The sequence below is a fragment of the Mytilus californianus genome, unplaced genomic scaffold (assembly GCF_021869535.1).
Source record: "Mytilus californianus isolate M0D057914Y unplaced genomic scaffold, xbMytCali1.0.p SCAF_6, whole genome shotgun sequence".
NCBI lineage: Eukaryota > Metazoa > Mollusca > Bivalvia > Mytilida > Mytilidae > Mytilus > Mytilus californianus.
Window position 1 is genome coordinate 5,781,766 of NW_026262712.1, and position 24,216 is coordinate 5,805,981.

Sequence of the window (24,216 nt, forward strand, 5' to 3'; positions counted from 1 at the left end):
ATCTATACATTTTGCATCTGTAGTTAACAGTGTAACTGTGTCGGTTGAGTTGATTTCACAAATTGTGGAAGCAGATTATTTTTGTAGAATTTGCTTCTTTGACGACTGAGCTTGTGGCAACAACGTATGTTAGATGTGAAATAACAGATGGGAAAAACTACTATTAACATAATTGCAGATGATAACATTCACAAGATTGATAATTTCAATTTCATAAAAAAAGGTTTGGGTTCCAGAAACCTAAGGTGTTGATCCTTTTGCTTTAGGTAGCGTGTGCCGCCTGTTGGGTTAGTTAACAGACTTCTAATTATATATATAAACCATATGGTCGTTTGTCGAGCAAAAGGCGTATTGACAGTTTTTAAGTAAAAGTCAACTTTTGTTTACCTATGGTTAGGAACAACACAAAAAATATATTTTAAAAATGTACTTATGATTTTGTCTGATTTTTTTAAATTTTTTTTTGAGAACCCAAGATTCCAAAATGTTTTGCCAAATACAGTTAAGGTAATCCATCCCAATTGTGGTAGACAATCAAGAACCAACACATTCGAAGAGCTATACATGCTAGATGACCAAAAAGGGAATTTAAATAATACCCAAATCCATGTTAGGTCAACTTTGCCAGAGGGAACTGAAACCTTAGTCTCTGAATATTTTTTTTATTCATAATGAGAAAATTTAAGAAATGTTTCTATTTCTACATTTTAGTGATTTGCACATGACCTACAGGCTCCTGTCTTGGGACTGGCACATAAAGAATGTGACGGGGTTAAACATGTTTGTAAGCGCTAACGTGGGAGAGTGTAACCTACTTAAAAACAAGGCTGTAAACAAAGACACATTTGTTTTAATAAAAGTGTTGACTTTTTTAAACAGCGTTTTTTGTCCAGCTACAAAAAGAATTACCAAAATTGACACCCTCTCTTACCTAAATTAGTTTCAAACTTGAGCGTTCTTGGTGAAGGTAAGTCCAGAAAAGCGCTTCAGACGTATGTAATTTATAACGTTTTGTTTTCATTTTCTATCGCAATTCGACTTTCTCGAAATGATGTTTTCTGTCTGTATCCACTTATAAGATAATATCATGTAAAAATTTATTCCCAATACTTATATTTCCCCTTCACAAACCCATTTTGATTCGGGTGAATAGTTTTAAACGCTCTTCCAATATCTTTAATATAATTTTCAAATCCGTTTTCATTGAGTTTTATGGTCTCGAGTTTCCTCCTTTATGTAGTAAGGTTACATCCCTTGTTATTGTAATTTACTGAGTTCTTGTTCGTCAAATTTTTGCTTTAGTACGTCTTTTTTAGGTATCCGATATATTTGTTAAAATTTAGATATCAGCTCATCCTGCTGTTAAGACATCTTATTGCTTGAGTACGTCTTTATAATGCATCCGATATATTTGATAAAATTAAGTTATTATCACGTTCTTTCCAAGAAATTTACTTTTGTTAAGACTTCTTCTCTAATTCTTACCCGATTTATCCTTTTCGTGACCTGTTGATGATACAACGTGTGGTTCGTTTGATCTCAGTTCTTCATTGGTCAAAATTTGATTATGACGTCAAACTTTCTTCCTTTCCTTTGTTTGAATTTCCTATTGTGACGCCATGTAAAAAGGCGACCATGCCTGATGACGTCACATAGAAAGCACATCTTTTTGTAGTAAATTCGAAAAGTAGGATTACACTTGTATGTATATCGTCTATAAAGAATTATAGAAACATATTCCACTACCAAACCTCGTGCAATACGATATTTATCCACTCTCGACAGTTAAATTAAAATCTGTCTTAAGACCTCTTTTTGTCTTTGTTATTTTATCAAGTCAATTCGTCGTTCTATATGTTGTATTTTGTCTGTTCTAATGTTTACACTACACCAATCGTGTTCACTTAACTAAGGTGTAAAATGTTGTTACAGTTTGCTTTATGTAAAACAAGTTAACTCAAAATATGAAGGTATACTTAATGTAAATTCAGAAATTAGTGTGTGCATTTATGACTGCAATTTTTGACGGAAGGAAAACAATGCGAGATTAATTATTGCGATTTAATGAAAATCTGCATACTGTTATGTGTATCGGATATCAGAATACGAGTTCGTATGATTCTTACGATACTCACCTAGCCGAATTATTCACATACATAAAACCTCGCAATATTTTCTGAATTTACAGAATTCAAGTTGTTGAGATGTTTCCTTGGAATGTATATTTCTAACATTCATATTAAGGTAGCGCAATATGTCAGGGTAATATTTTCCCCATTTCAGTTCATTCAAGCTAATGCAAATCATGACTGAAGAAGAAGAACTTTACAACAACAAAAAAAAAACATTTGGTACTGTTCGTTCTATCAAAACCTTCGATTTGTCTTCCCTTTTCACCACCATACCACATGAATAATTGAAAACCAGTCTAAAAAGAAATAATCCATTAAGCTTCCCTCCATAAAAAGGGTACCACACGGTACAAATTCATTGTTCTGATTGTGAATTTTGGCATATCTTCTAAAAGTAAGCCCGATAATAAAAAGGATATACAATTAAACATGTGATTTGATACACTGAAGTTTCTCAGTGACAATATTTTTGTTGAATTTAGAGGTAGAGTTGTCGACATTCCTATTGGTACCAACTGTGTGCCTTTCCTGGCCGACCTTTTTTTTTATTTCCATATGAGTATGTGTTAGTTCATGCATTTGTAAAAACAAGAATATCAAAGAAACTAAATCATTAGATTTCATATACAAGTATAATGATGATGTTATTTCCATTAACAATCAAAAGTTTTTTGAGTGGGTCCCATTAAGTTATCCTCCTGAACTAGATATTAAAGAAACCACAGAAACAGCTTCCTCCACCTCATGTCTTGACATAAACCACATCGGTCATCTCATTTCAATAACTTTTTCTGTTGGTGTCTTTAACATATTCATCTTTTTATTGTTGTTTGATTTTTTTAGTCAATTGTGGTGTATGTCTGTGTTACTAACTACTGGGCTGGTGATACACTCGGGGACGAAAATATCGATTGTTTTTGTTAAATTTACTCAGTCTTTACTACTTTTTAATACGGAACGATTTAGACCTTGAAACATTGTATGGACTGTCTGTCTATTGATGAAGACTTTGAATTGATGTCTAGGTGTAAAGTTGGATAATTCTATCGTTGTGTTGCTGTATCACTGAAGAATACCATGATTTGTTTTTCTTTCTTTTTTTTTTTGGATAAAAACTGTGGACAAGAATAAATTTTTTAGAATTCTTGTATTTTTTTATTGCTGCTAAAAGAGACGCGAAAGATACCAAAGGGACATTCAAACTAATAAGTTACGCCATGGCTAAAAAGAAAAAGACAAACAGACAAACAACAGTACACAAACACGCCACAGAAAAGCATAGACTGAGCAACACAAACCCCACCAAAAACTGGGGGTGATCTCAGGTGCCCCGGAAGGGTAAGCAGATCCTGCCCCACATGTGACACCCGTCGTGTTGCTTATGCTATTACAAACCCGGAAATAAGTCTAATTCAGTAGGTTACATTATATCAAATTGATTATTTTCTTCACAACATCTCTGGAGAAACATATACGAACACATTTGTTAAGGAAATATGGCATTAATGTACACAAACGAACCTCAGAAACGATGTTATTTCTGAATCAAACGTATCATTATATGAATCAACGTACATACGAGGAAAATTGGACGTGATCTTGAGTAGCCCCGAACATTCCTAATACGTTGATTTTGATACCAGACAACTCGGTTGACACATTTCACCGCTTGAGTCGTACGCCCTTACGTAGGCTTTTGTTTCATCAGAAACTGGCTTCTTAAAGACAACAAGACCAATAGATTCAGAGAAACGGGTGCGTTCATCTATAGAAATTTAGTCGAGATGTCTACCATTGTAGGGGAATCCTTCAGTCTGAAATGTAATGTTAAATGTTCTATGGTTTTTAATTTGATAATGTCCTGGTTTTAGATTTCTGTTTCTTAATTTATTCCTAATCTTTTTGACGTTTTCTGAATTTTTCCCAAAGATAACCTACAAAGCAGGGGTGAAGCCAGAAAACTGGATCCATTGGACTTAAATTTGCGTCTGACATATGACCGTCATCTCCAACGACCCACCCGTGAACATTATCATGGTGAGACTCTAAATTGGCATAACTGCTATCTGGAGTTGTTTTTTCTTAAAATTTGTCTGTGATATTTTTTGCTAAACACAGTTTTTAATCTCTTTGGGTTAATAGGAGAGCCAACTTTTACTACATCACGTCTTAACAACGTACTCGGTTTTGTTGGAGTTTCCAAAAGTGCAAATGGATCTGTATAAACAACGCCTTTTGGGTTCCCAAAAATATTTCAGTAAATAGGATAGAGTCCTTTTTTTGTCCATCAAATAATCTGCTCTTGAATTCCAGTATGAAGAGTCACTCTGCTATGTTTTCCCCGAAGAGCATTTTCGAATCTGTATTATATAAATGTTGATATTAACACGATTAAAGAGATTCATTAGTATTACTCGATATAAAGAAACATATTAAGTAGATAATATATAAAGTCAATTTCATGTAATCTCTCTCTCTCTCTCTCTCTCTCTCTCTCTGTAAAGAACGAAATCTGTGCGATGTTTTTATTAACGCGAAAAGTTCGACGAAATGGATATCACAAAAATATGGATTTGCATTTTACACTTGTATGCAGCATTAAGTGAATACGAAATAATTCATCTCGCATGTTTGTTCATTCTTAAAAAAATCTCAAGTATAAACACATCATGTTTTAAGCTAATATTATGTGTAGAACAAGATTGTATTATAAGTGTATACTATCAGATAGTTTGAGCTACTAATAATTAAAAAAATATTTTAGACATTTAAACGCATACCGAAACAACACCTGAATCTTCTTAGACTGTTGATATTTGTTTATTTCATTGTAAAATTGTATTTTTAAAGTGAAAATCGTTGCTATGTGTATTTTAAAGAATGTTTTCAGAATTATTTAAAGTCTTGCAGTGATGTGTATCCGTGTCCTTTCCATCTGCATTTCAAAACTAATTTTTTTCGGGATGGTCTATGATAAAATGACTGCAATTATATTTATTTTTGGCTTCATGGAAAACGCGAAAAATCGTCATTTTCCTGTCTGAATCAAATAAAAAATTATGAGTTAAAAAACATCAAAAGAATAAGGAGACTGATGATAACAGTAGTATGCTGACTTTACAATACACATTGTCCCTATCTTTCTCCCTTTATGCCCCCAAAATTTTAGAAATGAAAAGTGAAAATGAAAGATAACACTAACTAACTTCTAGACTATTAGGATGATTAGACTATAGAAAAGGCAGGTTTTCCTGTTTTCTTTTTTCTTGATCCTTTTTGGACGTTTGCTCACTCCTCTTTTTGAGTCAACCCCTCAAAGACTGAAGATAGAGCGACTATAACCCGAACAAAAATCGTTGTTTAAAGTTGCTGACAGTACGAGGTAATATCTATGCCCGCTGACAAAATTTGGACCATTATGTGCAGAATTTGCGGCGTCTCCCTGGTGCATAAATGCAAACGAATCATACTTGTTTGGTGAGACCGACTGAAAAATATGACCTTGGCGATGAAACAATTTATATTTCGAGTGAAATATATAACAGATAAATAATCGAAAGCTTCATTTGAAAAAAACAACATATTACTTAGGTGAAAAGCCTTATTCATGTTATTTAAGTGAAAACTGACAATGAACAGGATGAGTACACTCCTAGAAATAGCCAAAGCTGATCAAAAAGATGCAAAAGCATACTTGTTTTTTCTATTTTTAGGATTCTGATTTCTGGATATTCCTTCTGACACTGATGAAAATATTATTCGTTGCTCTTAAGGGTGCACTATTTTGATCAAAACACAATAAATGAATACAAAGGAAATCTGGGTACTAGTACAGTAACTTAACGATAACAATAACACAAAAACATTTAAAGAACACTAAACAGTCTTCAATTTAGAAATCAGACTTCACATCCTGGTTATTTTGTCTTTGGTTGATGGTCATCTTTGGTAATTAATCCACGTCTTTTTTTTATATTAGACAAGCGTCTGTACAATTTGTTAATGTTGGTGTAAACCTGATTCTTTAAACAAGTTAACAGAAACTATCTAGGTATGTATCGAACAAGTTGGACGAAGATAAATTACACATTAGTCTGACTTTCTTATCGTTACCAAGGTTTCTAATTGATAAACGTACCGTGTCCCTTTTCAGGGCATTTACTGCGTCGAAAAATTCGTCTAATTCATTTTCACGTAATGTTCGAATTTCCCTCCTTACACGCAATCTAGATCTGTAGCGTCCCTGTCTTCTCAGTCGGATATGTAATTTTCTGCCAAGAGAATCTAGCCAGTCAAAGGCATCCTTCCCTAAACCTGATGAACTAGTATTTTTGTACATATGAGCCAAATAGCTTTCTAAACAGCTCGTTTGAACATCATATGGAGTGGTGTTTTTGTCAACCTGTCCTGAGTAGCATTCTGCTAATTTTTTTGGGAATACATGTTCTACAATAAGCGCTGACGCCGGAATAAGAACCAATAAAAGGAAATAAGACCTCATTGTGTGTAATAAATGATAAATTCGTAAAAGACGACGATCGGTTTTGCAGTATTTTTTCCCCAATTGTGAAATTATGATAATTTAATGTGGTGTTAACTTTATAGTGGGGTGACGGAATAGGAAAACGTCGATCATTAAAAGAGTTTTAATTTCACTTCATGATACACGGCTAAAAAATTGCACATTCGTAGAAAAACGATTTTACTTAAATTCAAGATTGGTCGTCAAAAAAAAAATCGTATGGTGCAGTTTTTTTTTAAATTATATCATTTAGCTAGTAAATTTGACTCAAGATGCAGATCATGGATGGCATGCAGTTTGATCTTTTTCAATGGCTGCACACAATCATATTTTCTGTTCTATTTTAATCAAACATCAAATCCAATGCTTTATTCATTAACCCAAAAAACTAATCATAAAAGCTTTTTGAAAACAAAATATAAAGGTATAAAGTACTGTAAACGGGGACATTTTGTGTTTCACCGAATTACAACACCCTACAATAAACATGATAAAGCTTTAATGTCTAAGTTGTATCGTTACTACTATAAATTAATAACACTGCAATTTCTATTTTCATATACAAAGTTTTTATGGAACAAGGTTCATTTAAACGATTTATTTAAACTTTCAAACTATCTGCTATCAAATCATTAACTTAAATAATTTCAGAAAGTTGTGTCCGGCTCCTGATTGGACAGAGTGCTTATTTTTCCTCATACAGTAAGGACTTGATATTTATTGTATTTTTTTATGTTTTATTGCTTCTGTGATATTCTCGGATGTTCGTTATTCTTTCTGAGGTTTTGTTGATATAGTTTTAATTTGTATAAGAGGCAAAATAAGTTTTTGAGTTGTATAGTTAGGAACATTGTTTTGCTTTGTAATTTTATTGGAAAAACATACTCTAGAAACTATGCCCTCTCCTCCCACAGTGGTCGATGCCTTGATATTCCCGTTTTCTGCTGCAGAAACGGGGATATGAGATATTCTATGTACAGGTTATTTTTAGCTAGGGACATCTCTGACCATAACAAACTTGGACCATTGCAAACAGGGACTATTTCTTAATTGAATTTGATTGGCTGTCATGCAATGACCAAATCATGCCCTTTATTAGGTGTATCGAAATCTTTCCGACAATATCAATATAGTTTTATGCAGATATTGTCCTGGAATCCGTAAAAAAATGTTGTATTTTTTCATGAAAGACAAGAAAATAGGTGAAACAGGGTAATTTGTGGAAAACGCAGCCTATATTTTATTGAGAACATGTAAACAGTGCCTCCACAACCACTTAGGTTAGAAAAATCACGCATCATTATTCTTGATGCATGGCTGTGAGTATCACAATGGGCTTCTTTATCATTTTTATATTGGTGAAAAACAATAATAACAAAAACAAAATTTAATGGAGGTCAAAATATACGGTGATTTAACTAGTTTTAAGTCTATTGTTTATTCTTCTGTAATATAAAAGGATATGTGAATTGTTCAAATGAAGTGGACGTAAGCAATTATAGGCAACCGTACAGTCTTCAACAACGAGCAAAACCCAAACCGTATAGTCGGCTATAAATGGTTCCGACCTGAAAAAATATGAAACAATTTAACTGAGAAAACTAACGGCATAATTCATAATAAACAATTGATGTGGCAGGGTATTTATACATCCCTCACAACAACAAAAACGCAAGGTACAGATCTGAGAGTACTCGCAGAACTGACACTATTGCAAAGCCAATAACAAGTATTAAAAAAAAATCATGTATGTATGTGTGTCTTTTTTGTCCAGCTTGTGTCTTTGTAAAATGATTTTCCTTCTCCTGGACAAACGATTGGTTTGTCTACCATTTTTTTTTAATTTGGAGTAAACTGATGTCAATGCCAATTGAGAAAGCGTGTGATGCTGAAGGTCAATTTCAAAAAGCGAATATCGAAGAAAACAGATACTACTATTATTGACAATATCTTGTAAAATGTACAGTGTATGTTAATTAATGCATCACAATACGGGTCCCAAGTAGAATACCCCCTTAGGTCGCGTTAAAAAAATGCATCCATTAGTTTGATCAATAAAAATCACTTTTTTAACAGTCGTAGGTTGTTTTAAATGAGACACAGAGATGCTCACCTACCCTAAGGTGGCGGGTCGGATTTGGCCATATTGGAGCCACAATATCAAATATACATAATATATACTGTATTTTATCAACTGAAGCTATTCATATTCTGACCCCGCCTAATTTGTTGAAAATAGTTTGATGAGAACCTGTGTACATGATTCCCTGTATAGCGTAATTCGAATTATGCATATATATATATATAAAAATACATAATCAAAAATCTTTATAGTCTTTATTTGCGTATGCACAGAATTGTTACGTCACAATTCCGTATATACGGAATTCGAAGTCTATCCTTACGGTAATAGTTCTATGTTTCCGTATTTTGAAATCTGTAAATACATATATTAAACGATTCCTGTATATACTAGAAGGCCCAAAAATACATAATTGAATAATATACCTCTCTACACAAATTTTAATTACGTATATAAAGATTTAGTATTAAATATATAAAAAATATTTGAACTACCTATATAATACATATACGGAATTATGTATGTACATATGTAATAACGTATACGTAATACAGACAGACATTTTTTGTTTTACGCTGATACCGCGCAAAAATTATTTCTAAGTGTCGGACTAATGGTTTGTTGGATTATTGGGCTGTCTGAGTAATCGGTTGTCGGATACTTGGGTTGTCTGACTAATGGGTTGTCGGATTAATCGGTTGTATGATTAAGGGGGTGTCGGAACAGTGTGTCGTCGGACTAATGAGCTGTCGGACTAATTGGCTGTCGAAATAATGGCGTGTTACTCATGAATTAAACATAATCCATCTACTTATATAAACAATACACACATATATATATACAAGTCTAAATTAAAAACTACGTTCAAACCTATGATTGCGTTGGAGAAAAACCGCAATTTTTATACGCGTGCATGCAAGACAAATTTCTTGGTAGAGGGGTCTAAATACAGCACAAACAACATTTTCCAATAGTCCAAAAAAAGTGAAAAAGAATATTTTAACAAAACGCATTTGACTAGCAGGTCGAACAACGGATGTTTTTAAACCCTGCTGACTACCATAGCGATTGCCAAACATACGGATCACCAGATGTAACAAAATGGATCTTAGTTGTATATATAAATAAGTACGTCTAAACAAGTGACTACTCTACGATAGATCCATCCATTGGATCACCAGTGAAGGTGATACACGGCTGAAAACACATATTATATTCATAATCACTCTAAATATCAGCACAACAATGTTAAATCTGCAACTTTTTGTTCTTCCCTCGCCGGGATTCGAACTCATGCTATTGGGATATCGAGACAACACCGCCTGCACTGTGTGCAGCGCTCTAAACCACTCGGCTACCTAGACTGAACTAAAAGTTCAGCTTTCGGTGGCCAGTGTTACCTTTCTTCGTCAGTAGAATCTAGACTTGTAACACAGTACATGATATATTAGGCATGAAGATGGAATTCATTGCAGAATAGCTAAACTATCTGTCGTACAGGATCGTAAGATGCAGTCACAGAAATAATTATTTATTAAGTACGTCTAAACCAGTGATAACTGTACGACCGACCCTTCCATTGGATCACCAGTGAAGGTGATACACGGCTGAAAACACATATTACATTCATAATTACTCTAGATATCAGCTCAACAATGTTAAATCTCCAAATTTGCTGAAGCAGAGTTGTCACTTGTTTAGACGTACTTATCAAAATAATTATTTCTGTGACTGCACCTTACGATCCTTTAGGACAGATAACTTAGCCAATCTGCAATCAATTTAATCATCATGCCTAATATATCATGTACATGATGTAGGACATTTTAAGAAAAATGGTGAGTTGAACCTGGTTTTCTGGCTAGCCAAACCTCCCGCTTATATTGCAATGTTTAAAATACCGCTATAATGACAACATTACGTGACTGGAATAGAGTACAAATAAATGGAAGAACACTCAGGACAGAGAAAGGTTATATAATCACGAACTTGCTTTTTCTATTTTAAAACCTATTTTATGAGAAATACATACTGGATAGTGATCACTGATTGAATATTTTGGTACTGAAATATAATCAATATTTTCTGGCACATTACTATAAACATGGTCAATTAAAGTGAATGAAGTTTGTGTAACTCTTGTAGGTTCTGAAACCATCTGACGCACGTGGAAAATATTTGTGATGTGTGACCACTTAGGATGTTTTTTACTTGACATTAAATGAATATTAAAATCTCCCAAAATAATAGTTTCCGTAGTATATACCAAAACATTTTTATTTACAAATCAAATAAAGAGGTACAATGGTGCAAAAAAGCTCATGATATGAAAACTATGGTACACGCGAGTTGAGTTATAGAAAAACTAGTTGTTTGATATGTACGGAAATGGGTTTTACCAAACCTGCTCGAAATGGATATTTTCGTTTACATGCTATACAGCATAAGTCTTTTTTAGTGAGGATGAAGGATGGCATTTTAACTTTTAGTGGCAAATTAAAAGCATTGTCAAGGCGAGAAAATGATAATGTGATATGAATATAAACCCTGCCTTGCACTGAACAAAGAAAACCGGACTCTAGTTTCCAAGGTAACAGTCATCAGGAAGATATGTCACCCTAACCGGACACATAAGTTTTAACTCTAAGAGAACAAGGCTCTGCTCTTTCTCCAAATCGTTTTCATATAAGTTTGATTGATTGATTTCTATATGCCTCGTTATGTTTTTAGTTGTCATAATAATAATATTTAGCAGCTAATCAATTTGGAAAAGAATGAATTTTATATAGTATTAACCCATTTCTCTGACGTCAGTCTATTGTTCTTACAGTAGATTATTTTTCAAGAATTTTTATGAATTTAAACTTATAAATTTTTCGTCGCATTTAATGTCACAAAAATTGTGATCATTTTTTTAACCAATGCCTGCATATATCTTTAAACTAATGTGCACTGTTTTTACCATTTTTTACAAATCTATAACGTATAATGGATAACTAAAAATAATTCGGCCAGTGTTGATAGAAAACAAAGGCTGCTAATTAATTTTCGGGTATTGAGGCCGAAGTATAACTTTACTTTATTTGAAACAAAAAAACACACTTAGAGTTATTTTCCTAATGCTTGTAGTTTAAAGGTTTGGTTGGCTTGCTTGCTTTATTTGTATAAATGTTTGCTCTTGTATTGTATTTAATATTGACATCTCCACCCAACAGGTAGGCTCAGCTTTATACATTATACTCTGCATTATACTTAACATCTGAGAAAGCCAACCAAATCTTTAAACTGCAAACATTAGGAAAATAGAATAGCTCTAACAATTTATGGACCAATTACTTAGAAACAAACACGAACACTTAAATAATAAGGACATATAAAAAATACAATTATCATTTTATGATAGAATTAAATCTATTCAAATAAATTACTTTTCCTCAGTCTTGATGGCTTTTCTTTTTTTGTATTTTTTTTTTAATCCTGTCTTTTCCAGCATTAAGTATTGTTTATGATGTATGTTTATAATCAATGGTATCAGGTGTATTTTCAAGTAAAAAAAATGTGTCTTATTTGTTCTTTAATAGTTTAAAAAAAAGAAAAAATGGGACCACGTTAGCAAAGTAGACGTTTCAATGTGTACATAGACTTAAACCCTCATTAAAAATACCCTGGTATGCCAGACGCGCATTTTGTCTACATAAGGCTAGTTACTTTAGCTAAACCATTGGCGATTATTCGTACAAATTGATTGTCAATGTTCAAAGTATTTAATATGTTTCAAGGGCATAACTTTTCTTTGACTGTAGCCCTCTTTAGTTTCAGACATTAACAATTTAGCCTCAGCAAGCGAAAATCTTCCAATATTTGTCTGCTCTATTTTTAAAAGATGACAGTCATTTGGTTTAAAACCTTGTGGTAGATCCTTCATAAACAATATTAAATAACCAAAGGTGGTATTTAGTAAGATTATCATTTAATTTATAGCTAATTTCCTAATGCTTGTAACTTAAGACATTGGTTGGCTTGCTTGCTTTGTATAAACGTTTGCTCAAGCATTGTAATTAAGATTGACATCTGCAAACAATATACATTGGGCGGAGTTAAACCTTACTAACATTATATTGTAATGTTTACATGTACAATTGGGTGTTCCTTCCTAACCTCCAGGGTAACGTCCAATCAAATTTAAGTATACTGTATACAGGTTTAAATCCTATTTTATATTGTTTGCAGATGTCAATCTTAATAACAATGCTTGAGCAAACGTTAATACAAACAAAGCAAGCAAGCCAACCAAAGTCTTAATCTATATGCATTAGGAAATAAGCTCTAATTGAAGATTTTGTACTGCCAATGCCCTTAGAGAATTTATACTGTAAAGTAGTCCTCCAGACAGAGTCAAATGAGTAGCCGAAACATATATACAATAATTGTTTCTTTTTCTTTTCTTAATTCAACTATTGTGTATCAAAGTCTTAAATATAAAAAGACTATCAGTTGTTCTCAAGTTAAGAAGAAATCCAAATTGTTTCTCACTAAATTTGTTTTCCATTACTGCCATTTATTCTGTTATTCATACCTTTTTTTAATTTTTCAAAGTGAGCGATTTCAAATTGTAATGCCTTATTTTTTACTTCCTTGTCTGTTTAAAGTTTATATACATCGTACCATTGGCCATAGAAAAGAACAGATGTATTCCGAAAAGATAGTAGAGACATCATGTATTCCGAAAGACTACAAAAACAACCAATTTATATGCTTCCGATCTGTACTAGTGTCTGTTTTGTTGTGGGGATTTATAATTACCCTTCCACGTCCGGTCTGTGTTTTTGTTAGATGTATTTCTGCTTTGTATCGATCTGACGAATTAAGCCCTTTTCAACTGATTTTTATAGTTTGTTCTTATGTTGCACTGTTACACCAATGTCCCAGGTTAGAGGAGGGTTGGCGCCTCCTAACTAGTTTAACCCCGCCACATTCTGTATGTAAATGTCCCAAGTCAGAAGCCTGTAAAAAGTTAAAAAACAATATTACCGAACTCCGAGGAAAATTCAAAACGGAAAGTCCCTTATCAAATGTCAAAATAAAAAGCTCAAACACATCATACGAATGGAAAACAACTGTCATATTCCTGACTTGGTACAGCATTTCCTTATGTAGAAAATGGTGGATTAAATCTGGTTTTCATTCAGTGGTTGTGGTTTGTTGCTGAATATCATTTTTGATTTTCTTTCATAATTTTTTAAATCAGTCTGTTAGTTTTCTCGTTTGAAATGTTTTACATTTGTCATTTCGGGTCCTTTTATAGCTGACTATGCGGTATGGGTTTTGTTCACTGTTGACGACCGTACGGTGACCTATATCTTTTAACTTATATGCCATGTAGTCTCTGGTGAAAAGTTGTCTCATTGGCAATTATACCACATCTTCTTATTTTTATATTCAAGCAAAAAAAAAATTACAGACTGATGGCGGAAAAGGGATGGGCTGACAATTTGACGACTATCTGCCCCATGCAAGAATTGGGGGGGGGGGGGGGGGGGGGGGGCATACAAACAGACCCAGTGAATGAATAGAATATTAAAAAAAATATATGTACATTATAATGATCAGCTTGAAAATACTAAATACTTTCTGAATATAACAAACTTAAATAGACTAAATGAGAAACATCACATCAAACTCAATAAAGATTTCCTGACAAAATTTAAAGAGAAACTTAACAGCAAAATATGCAATTTCTCAATATTCAAAGAAAAAATCAGGAGTATCAGCACCTGGTGTTATTCCACAATAGACAGTATAGAAGCTGCTTCTAAAATCGATTCTATTTTTTTTAAACCGGCGAAAGCCGGAACTTCCGACGTTTCTTCTCCGATTCGAATCCGCTTTAGTGTTAACTGGCCACCCGCTGATTGAGATCCGCCACAGGAGTAATAGAGAAATGTATCCAGGATCTGTAAAATTGGAAAAACTTAATTCTGGTGCTGTTGGTATCACATTCAGCACATAACTGTAATTTTCTTTTACCTCTGTTATGCTGCACGTTCCAGTAACTGAAGTGGTTGGAAAAAGTTCAGTTTAATTTAGCTCTCACTTCCGTCGATTCTCTTCGTCTTTTTGATGCCTTGGACAAATGTTCTGATATGCAACATTTACCACCTATCAAATCCAACTTTTCATTACATTTTGAGCCAAATTCTGAAACTTGTTTGTCAATACTATGTAGTTTTCTTTCACAGTTTCTACAAATTACACCTTCCAAAACATCTATTTCACCGTATTTCAGAAGCAATGTTGAAAAGTTTTTTTATTTATGACCAGCATCAGAATTGAGATATACCCACGTGAATTCATTTGGTAAGTCAACAATTTTGCAAACCTCGCATATATTCTTTTCAATTTTGCGTGGAGTCATTTTTATTTTTACGCCGCCATTTTCAATATTTTGAACTATCAACTCTCGTTTAGCGCGGGATAGTACGGTATGGCCTTAATCCTGGCTGTCTTAAATTAGCGGTGACCTGTTGTTTGTGTAGATAAGAGCGAAAAAACAGCAGGGGTCCAGTTTACTTTAGTGAAGACTTTTCCAACGGAACTCCTCTGACTTATCTCAAGACTTAACGATAAATCATAAAACACGTGTTTCAGATTTTCGTTACCAATCTTCTTCCTTCACGCTACTCTTGTTAATCGCAGTTGAACAAGCCTATTGGAATTTTGGCGGACCAAACTTCAAAAGTCAATGTTCCGCCAGTTAATGTATTTATACATCTGTTGAAACTCATTACAGGAACCAATAATTCAGGCAGTTGGTTTTATTTGTCATGCCTTGCCTTTTATGCATTTACAGCTTCCGGAATGTGCTTTGTTAATTGTTAAAGCTGTACGGTGATCTATAGATGCTAATATCTACGTTATTTGGTCTCTAATGGAAAGTTGTCTCATTGACCATCACTCCACATCTCCTTATTGTCAAGCCAGTCACATTTGTGTCGCGGAAGGGAGTTCTAGCGTCAACATTTAATCACTGGTGCTAAACTGATCGTGGTAACTGCAATTACCACGATCACAACATGGCGGAGGAAGAAATAGTTAAAATCGTTTCTGCTAATTTCTCTCTGTAAACATGTTGTTTTCAAGTATTACTCAGCCGCCAGGTTGATCTGTACGGTTTTGCTGCGTATGTGAATTCTTATATCATATATGGCCTCGTTACCAAAATCATAGCAATCGAAAATTTAAGGAAGATAATCGTAACTCCATGAAGTTTATTTGATATTATAACCGTAACTGGACTATCACATAGTCGTAATTTGAAATGACAATTGTAACTTATCAGAGATGAATTATTAATCGTAACTGTATCTGTTGATAGGGACGGCGACTTTGTTATCTCAATCTTTTCACAAAGTGTGAAAAAAAAAAATTGATAGTTTGACCAGAATTCGTGAATGATGCATCAAGATCAGCCTACAGTTTGTTGCAGTCACTTCGGGATCAGCTCAGATCGGCCTGTGTATAATACTGTCGTCTGCAAATAATCAAAGTTTGCTATAATTTGGGTAGTCTGGAAGGTCCTTTATATAGACCAAAAATAAGACTGGGCCTAAGACAGTAACCTGATGTGACGGTGTTTGATATCTTTCCATTCATGACAACTGTTTGAGTGCAATTTGAAAGGAATTCAGCGATCCAATACAATGTGAGTCCGGAAACGCCATAATAATTTAATTTGTATAAAAGTCTTTGATCTGGTACCTTATCGAATGCTTTAGCCATTATAATGTGATCAGTTTGAGTGCTGTTTTTTTGCAGCAGATAGTTTTTAAATAAAAGATAGTAGTTGTGGTTTGCATGATCGTGAATGTCTAAAGCCATGTTGGAGTTTGAATGTCCCTTTGGTATTATTGCGTATAGTGGCTAAGATTTTGTACAATGGTATGAACTAAAATAACAGACGTCTTGCTAGTTTGATAATGTATTGAGAGCTAAAGGAAGTACGTCAACGATAGTGACGTTACAATCGAGCGGCTCGCTATACTGTACGTCTAGTCAGCGGACTTCACAACATCCTGGGGCCGCGCAAAAGATGAAAATTCAAAATATTAAAAACTACAATATTATGTGACACTAGAAAAATTACTGAAAAAATCTAAAGTCTATGAAGTGAATTAAAGTCTATGAAAAACTAAATAAAATTGAATTTACAGTCTCTGAATTATAAATTATTTCCGTTTGTCCATTTCTTAATGTTCTCCATGGCAACACTTTTAGCTTTACAGCTTAAGTTTCTAGAACTAGAAAGACAGTTGATATCACAAGTATTGTCTATTATAAAGTCTCTATTTACTGACACCTCCAGAGGATAAAGTTTTGTAATCGGACGCAAAGTGAGTCCATTTTTTGTCCGTATGACAGCAGATCTCGTTTTCCCAAAACTGTTGAATAAGTTGAGATTTCAATCGAAACAGTTTATTCAAACGTCGAATGTTCAAAGTCTCTATTATCAGGGTATGGAAGTGTTGTGATCCGACGTCCGTAAAGTATATGTGATGGCGTTAGCGGTTCATCTAAAGGATCTGACGAGACGTAAGTTAACGCACGGTCGTTCAGAATAGTTTCAACTTCAGTCACAATAGTCTTAAGAAGTGCTATATTGATAAGGGAACGTCCCAAAACCTTCTTGACACAGTCTTTTGTAATCCCTTCCAATCTTTCCCAAAAGTCACCCTTCCATGGTGCGCGTTTTGGTATAAATGTCCATGTTGTACCATAGTTGTTCAACTTTTCTGTAAGTGACGCTGATCGTGTCGGATTCTCTATCTGCAATGTAGGTAGTAGCATTGTCGGATATCAGCTTTTTCGTTTCCTGGAGTAATGAAATTGCTTTGTCGTAATTTGTGTTGAATTTTTGTTCATCACTTAGTGTAGGATTTGTGTGGATCGCTGTCTCATAGGAATCCCAAAATGATTGCCAGTCTAGTATATCTCCAGTTAATATAGGTAAGTTTAACTTTGGTAGCTTGTGAAACTCGCTGTTTGTGCTAGACGATGAGCGTGAATTTGTGGTGTGTGTTAATTGTTGGTTTGCTGTTGTTGAGGGTTGGCTTATACATGTAGATGTATGCGGTATAAAACTATCAGCATGAGGGTTCAAATTCAATGAAATTGATTCATTTGCGGGTAAACTCTGATTTCGAAATTACTTTGCTAATTTAGTAATTTGCCGAAGTCCATATTCTAAATTGAACATGTACTCATCAGATTTCTGTATTTCCACTGCTACACCTTCATCCGAAGTTTGTTCTAAGATCTTCTCGTTGATGCTCTCTAAAGTTCTTTTCTTCCTTGTGACAGCTTCTAGTAACGTTGAAATTTCCTCGTAATCCGCTTCGGAACTTTGCTGAATTTCTTCAAATTTCCTCAGGAGTTTCGAAACTGCACCTTTGTGTCCCGCTCGTACGGCTTTCAACTTCGCTTCCATTATTTCATCCTGGTCACGGCATCAATATTGTCAGCGGACTTCACAACAGTTATCTTTCGCCTATCTTTTGGAGATGGTACAGGATGCTATTATTCTCAAGATGGTTAATGATGTGTTGTGTGACAATATGTTCCATTAACTTGCAGCAGATGCAAGTCAATGCAATTGGCCTGAAGTTGACAGCTTTATTTTTGTCACCCTTTGTGAAGACTGGTGCAACATTAGCATGTTACCAGTCCTGTAATGTTTGTTCAGCTTTTAATGATATTTTAAATATTATTGCTAAAATTAGTGCTATATGTTTCTTGCATTTTTTTTTTAAGATATGGCCACTGATATTGTCTGGGCCGTTGGCTTTATGAGGGTTGGTGTTGTTAAGGAGTTCTGTTATGCTTTGTAGATATAGTCTATATCTTTTACAAGTTAAAATTTACGGTAAATTTTCATCATGATGTTTTGGAGAGGCAAACATTTATCATGTTAAAAAATTGTCATAGGGAACTATAATGTATAAAATTACGGTCGTTTTAAACTAAATAGATGAATTAGTTCACGGTATCTTATTCTTTTTTAAACTATTATCCGGCTAGTTCCCTTTTGTACGAGGTTCACTTGAACGAATGTTAATGACTATGCATTTTATATAATGTAATTAGATCCGTTCGGATAACAGTTAATAATGTTAAATTTTAATATCTGCAGAGGTTACTAATAACAATCAGTTACTAGTATCATTGAAATATTCTAGAGTTACGATTATCTTTCTAGTTATTTGTCCACATGTAACGATTATCTTTTTTTGGAGTTACGATTATCGTTCTTAAAATTTCCATGGCTATTATTTTTGTAATGATGCCATATATGATATTAAAAAGTAAAATCACAAAAATACTGAACTCCGAGGAAAATTCAAAAAGGAAAGTCCCTAATCAAATGGCAAAATCAAAAGCTCAAACACATCAAACGAATGGATTACAATTGACATATTCCTGACTTGGTACACGTATTAGTCTAAATAAACTGTCATTTTGATCTTCATGTACTGTGGTTTGAGACAAGCTGATACTGCAGACACTTTCTGTAAAAATTGTTTTAGCACAAGTTGATATTTGAACAAAACAAACAGACACAATAGGTAAAAATGTCAAAAATAGGGGTACAGCAGTCAACATTTTGTTATCATCTTAATCACTATAAAAACAAACAAATGTAACGAAAAAGCACAAAAAGGCATACATCAAATATATTATCCTCATTTTGCTTTTTTATTATACGATTTTATTTATCTATGTAAAATCCAGCCATAAAGGATGGAAGGTTCTAAGTACTGGCGTAAAATCGTGCGTTTGAAATTCGCACAGGTAGACATAAAATAATTTTGTCGTTCAAAGTATGACGGGATACATAAGTACAGAGTCACGTCAAATGTATATCACAAAAAAATAGACTTAACAGTAAAAGTAATATTAATAAATAAAATAATTTTGTCGTTCAAATATGACGGAATACATAAGTACAGAGTCACGTCAAATGGATATCGCAAAAAACAGACTTAAAAGTAATAATATTATTAATTAAGACAAATACAAGAATGCTATAACACGTTATTAAGATGATAAACAACATCAGAACGCAGAATCTATACTTCAAGACCATCGTGTATTATTTGTGAAGTTGAAACGGAATATTTATCAACAAGGTTTTGGTACCTTCCGATGAACTTTTTTAGAAAAAGGACGAGACGTTCTTTGACATACCCCTGGTTCATCAACCTTCTGCTCAGACACTGGTGACGTTTTACAAAGTCAGAGTAGCAGCTGCAAGCTCTTGAATACTGAATAAGTTGGGAGATGTATATCCCATATGCAGGTGAAGTTGGTATATTGCTACTAAGGTGGTGGAAATTGATAATTTCAAAATTAAAATCGTCGTCTCGTTTGTCATAGATTCTGGTACTGAGATGACCGTCTATGTCAAATTCGAGGTATACGTCTAAAAATGAGGCGGAGGAAGCCGTGTCTGTTGTTTCTTTAATTTCTAGTTCTGGTGGATATATTTATGGAACCCAATCAGACAAGTTCGGATTGTTAATAGAAAAAAACATCATCAATATATCTGAAAGTGAAATAAATAAATAACCTGGCTTCTTTGATTTTCTTGTTTTTGACAAGTGTCTGAAGGAACTCCGATTCATATGAAAATAAGAAAAGGTCGGCAAGGAGAGGCGCACAGTTCGTTCCCATAGGAATGCGGACAATTCAACAAATGTGTTGTCAATAAGAAACTCCAGCATACTGATCACTTGTTCCTCTGTGTAACATGTTTTACCCTTTTGTTCACTATTAACAAACTATGCCTTATGGTATCCCAAAGTTATAAATTTATAGCGTATGCTACCATTTTTATGTTGAAAAGCATTGTGGATTATTTCAAGAACACACACACACAACAAAACCGTGCAGATCAACCAGGCGGCTGAGTAAGTCTTAAAGATATGGGTTCTAAAATACAATATCTTTCCTGTATCAGAAGAAGTTGTTTTTCAAGACTCACAGTTAACTGCATCTGTTTTTAGAACAAGTACTGATTAATTGATTGATTGGTGTTTAACGCCACTTTCAACACCATTGTGATATTTTCGTGGCGCGCACCTGTCACAACCTCAGTGTCTACCGGCTAGTGATACAGTAGTTTAACCCCTTACACATCTATCTAATTTCTGGTTCAGAAGAAACATGGGAAATAAGAAATAAATACAAATTTCAAATTTTTAATTCATGAACTGGTTAGTTAAAGAAATTCAATGTAAAATGCACAAAATGAACAGAGTAATAAACTTAAAGAAAATGCAAAAGTTAATGGAATAACTCTTACTCTATACAACATGTATCTTCGTTACCAATATTTCCAATGCACAGACTAGAGAAGCGTCTGTGTGCTACCATTGTAAAACCATGTGTTATGTACAACTTGTGCTAAAACAATTTTCACAGAAAGTGTCTGCAGTATCAGCTTGTCTCAAACCACAGTACATGAAGATCAAAATGACAGTTTATTTAGACTAATACATGTACCAAGTCAGGAATATGACAGTTGTTTTCCATTCGTTAGATGTGTTGAAGCTTTTGATTTTGCGAGTTTATAAAGGACTTTCCGTTTTGAATTTCCCTTGGAGTTCGGTATTTTTTTTTTATTTTACTTTTTTCTAGTTAATAAATAGCAACGTCTAGAATCAGCTAGTACATGACATTCTTAACCTTATAGTGTCACTGGATTTTATTATAAACTTTGACTTATCTAGGGAAAGTTTCCCTACTAGATCAGGTTTTTTTTTCCTATGACAGACAGGATAACAGTTGACAATTTCTGTTTCATAAATTTTCTTAGATCAGAGAGTTACTATATCTTTGCGAATGAATGGCAGCATCTTTCATAGAGCTGATCATAAATGCTGGACTTGAAAGACCAGTGCAATTACTTCTTTTGGTTAATTTTCTTTTGGAATTAAATTTTCATGCAAAGAAATGACTAACATATTTCATTTACATATGAAATCACTTCTGTCATAGTGAAGAAAATGACTCTGAAAGTGATCGTTATTACCACCAAAAATAAATGATAAACATTTTCTTCAGAGAAAAGCTAAATGCTACAAACAAAGTTATATGAGAAAAGTTAAATGCTTCAAATTAAGTTAAATGAGAAAACTGGATTTTAAAATGAAGTTGAATGAGAAAATTATAAACGTCAAATAAAGCTCAGTTAAAGCTTGAAAGTTGTTGTCTATTGGTAATAATCAATAACCAGTTTGTACCAGGACTATTTTCATCATAGGTTTCACAAGCAATAAGAATAGTGTTTCCTACGACAAGTTAAATGTAAAAGAGAGGCGAAAGATACCAGAGGGACATTCAAACTCATAAGTCGAAAATAAACTGACAACGCCATGGCTAAAAAAGAAAAAGACAAACAGACATACAATAGTACACAAAACACAACATAGTAAATTAAAGACTGAGCAACACGAACCCCACCAACAATTGGGTTGATCTCAGGTGCTCCGGAAGGGCAAGCAGCAAAAATTGAGAAAAGATGGGCTTTCTATACAGGAGATTCATTAAAATCAATTAATATGTTCTTTGCAGATCTTAGTCTGTATTTGTAAAGTTTAACTTGCATGATTTGCATTCTGACAAAGTTTTTCCATATACTAACTACAAATGAACTACATACATGTATATGTATGTTACAAGTAGAACTGTGTAAACGTAAGCAGTTTTTGTATGGTGCCAGTAATACAAAATTTAGTGGAAGAAAGAATCCTTACAGCATATTGATATGCTGCATCTGTATGAATAAAAAAATGTATCCTCCACCATCATTCTTTAGTTTGAGTGGCTTTCACAATGTGAAAATGGCGAAAAAAATTCATCGGTAAAATTTTCTAATTTGACGACATAACGTTTTTCAAATGCTTAATAACAGATTGGGAAAACTACAATTGACAGATTTGCATACGATAATAATCGTAAGATTGATCGTTTTAATTTTGTGTTCCAAAACCTAAGGAGTTGATGCTTTTGTTTTTGACGGATTGTGCCTCCTGTTGGGTTAGTTTGCAGAGTTCTAAACAATATAAATGCATGTATTCGTGAAAACAAAAGGTGTGTTAGTAGTTTCTAGGTAAACGTCAGTTCAATTTTGACCTATGGTTTGAAAATTTTAGAAATTTATTACTGATTTTGTGTAAATAAATAATCTATCAGGTTCATATCTCATTTATCAGTAATGTTATTGTTTTTCTTAAAATTGATTGCTTATCCTAGGTGGTCATATTCTTTTGTACAGTTCATTTCACATTGTAACTATCATTATAGTATCGTTACGAAAACATTGCAGAATGTAGCATATATTAAACATTTGTATAAACCGTTTTAAATATCTGCGAATATATAGTTTTACAATTTAAGATGCACCTTTTGCAAAAGTATCGTGTTTTAAACTAAAAACATGTGGTAATGTATATATTTAGATAAATCAAACTATGTGCTGCTGATATGGAGGAGAAATACACTCTGAATGGGGAACAAATACGATATATGCCTTGTGTGGTTTAAAGTTGAAATATACAATATCAAATCATTTGTTTTTATCATGGCTAAAGTTAGTTTCAGTAACTGCGGGCATTCCTTAAAACGGTGTATCTTTAATTTATCTATTATACTGACATTTTAGAGTCAACTGCTATATCTGTACAAGTTATTATCGCATTTTCTTTAATAGACGTTTTGCTAATCTACTGATCGAGAGTGTTGAGATCTGTCGTTACGTTGCTGTCTCATTGAAGAGTATCTTTTTTCATATTTGAATAAAAACTTAATCGAGAGAATACATATTTTATGATAATGATTTAATTTTACCTGATTGCTGCAAAAGATTAGATTTCATTAAATTGATTCTCTTCTTCACAATATTTTTGGAAATTTTTAGACATATAACAAGTCATATTTTTAAATAAAAAGATGATCTTAATTTACACAAACGAACTTCAGAAACGGTGGTATTTCTGAATCAAAAGTATCGTTATATGAATCAAGGTACATTCGAGGAAAATCGGACGTGATCTTTATCAGCCCCGAACATTCCTTATACGTTGATTTTGATACCAGACAACTGGGTTGACACAATTCACCGTCTAAATCGTAGGCCCTTACATAAACCTTTGTTTCACCAGATACTGGCTTCTCAAAGACAATAAGACCAAAAGATTCAGACATAAGTGTGTGTTCATCTATAGAAATGTAGTCCAGATGTCTACCACTATAGGAAAATCCATCAGTTTGAAATGTAATGTTAAATGTTCTTTGGTTTTTAATTTCATCTTGTCCTGAGTTTCGAGTACTTTTGTGTTTGTTTATTATTACTATTGGGGACATTGCGAAATTGTCGAATTTATATGGAGTACTATTCAAAGAACTAAATTTTCTCATCTCTT

The 24,216-nt window shown here is 33.5% G+C and overlaps 1 protein-coding gene and 1 pseudogene across 1 annotated transcript in view; both read right to left on the minus strand.

Moving 5' to 3' along the window:
- Window positions 1-6,554, minus strand: part of LOC127704351 (uncharacterized) — a 48,653-nt gene extending 42,099 nt beyond the window's left edge. The window contains exon 1 of the mRNA XM_052208375.1: window positions 6,447-6,554. The gene's annotated coding sequence lies outside the window, so the exon portion shown is untranslated. The remainder of the gene's footprint in view (window positions 1-6,446) is intronic.
- The window catches only part of LOC127704350 (tyrosinase-like protein), a 100,415-nt pseudogene that overhangs the window by 16,303 nt on the left and 59,896 nt on the right, over window positions 1-24,216 (minus strand).